Raw genomic sequence first — 1,278 nt, forward strand, 5'->3', positions numbered from 1 at the left:
TCTACCTGCTCTAGTTTGGGCGGGAAGTTTTTTTGAAGTTCTGGCTCTGCCTGAGAGCTTTTTTGAGTTTCTAGTCAAATTTATATTCCTGGGAAAAAATCCTGCAGTCTGATTGGCGTGAAATTTGCTCCTGTTTAACAGGCAAGTGTCTTTTATAAATGGACGAAAAGACAACACTCTACCTGCTCTAGTTTGGGCGGGAAGTTTTTTTGAAGTTCTGGCTCTGGCTGGGAGCTTTTTTGAGCTTCTCGTCAAATTTAGATTCCTGTGCAAAAATCCTGCGGTCTGATTGGCGTGAAATTTGCTCCTGTTTAACAGTCAAGTGTCTTTTATTAATGAACTAAATAACAACGCTCTACCTGCTCTAGTTTGAGCGGGAAGTTTTTTTGAAGTTCTGGCTCTGGCTGAGAGCTTTTTTGAGTTTCTAGTCAAATTTAGATTTTTGGGAAAAAAATCCTGCGGTCTGATTGGCGTGCAATTTGCTCCTGTTTAACACTCAAGTGTCTTTTATAAATGGACTAAAAGGCAACGCTCTACCTGCTCTAGTTTGGGCGGGAAGTTTTTTGAAGTTCTGGCTCTGTCTGACAGCTTTTTTGAGTTTCTAGTCAAATTTAGATATTTGGGAAAAAATCCTTCGGTCTGATTGGCGTAAAAATTTGCTCCTGTTTAACAGTCAAGTGTCTTTTACAAATGGACTAAAAGGCAACGCTCTACCTGCTCTAGTTTGGGCGGGAAGTTTTTTTTAAGTTCTGGCTCTGCCTGAGAGCTTTTTTGAGTTTCTAGTCAAATTTAGATTCCTGGGCAAAAATCCTGCGGTCTCATTGGCGTGAAATTTACTCCTGTTTAACAGTCAAGTGTCTTTTATTAATGAACTAAATAACAACGCTCTACCTGCTCTAGTTTGGGCGGGAAGTTTCTTTGAAGTTCTGGCTCTGCCTGAGAGCTTTTTGAGTTTTGAGGTAAATTTAGATTCCTGGCAAAGAATCCTGCGGTCTGATTGACGTGCAATTTGCTCCTGTTTAACAGTCAAGTGTCTTTTATAAATGGACTAAAAGACAACGCTTTACCTGCTCTAGTTTGGGCGGGAAGTTTTTTGAAGTTCTGGCTCTGCCGGAGAGCTTTTTTGAGTTTCTAGTCAAATTTAGATTCCTGGGCAAAAATCGTGCGGTCTGATTGGCGTGAAATTTGCTCCTGTTTAACAGTCAAGTGTCTTTTATAAATGGACTAAAAGGCAACGCTCTACCTGCTCTAGTTTGGGCGGGAAGTTTTTTTGAAGTT

At 40.5% G+C, this 1,278-nt stretch overlaps 1 protein-coding gene across 1 annotated transcript in view; it reads left to right on the forward strand.

Annotated features, from left to right (window-relative positions):
- Positions 1–1,278, forward strand: part of LOC109539319 (rho GTPase-activating protein 21) — a gene marked incomplete in the record, with an annotated part of 91,600 nt that overhangs the window by 26,162 nt on the left and 64,160 nt on the right.

The sequence above is a fragment of the Dendroctonus ponderosae genome, unplaced genomic scaffold, assembly GCF_020466585.1.
Source record: "Dendroctonus ponderosae isolate FM_Combo_2020 unplaced genomic scaffold, Dpon_F_20191213v2 Dpon_F_20191213_12, whole genome shotgun sequence".
Lineage (NCBI taxonomy): Eukaryota > Metazoa > Arthropoda > Insecta > Coleoptera > Curculionidae > Dendroctonus > Dendroctonus ponderosae.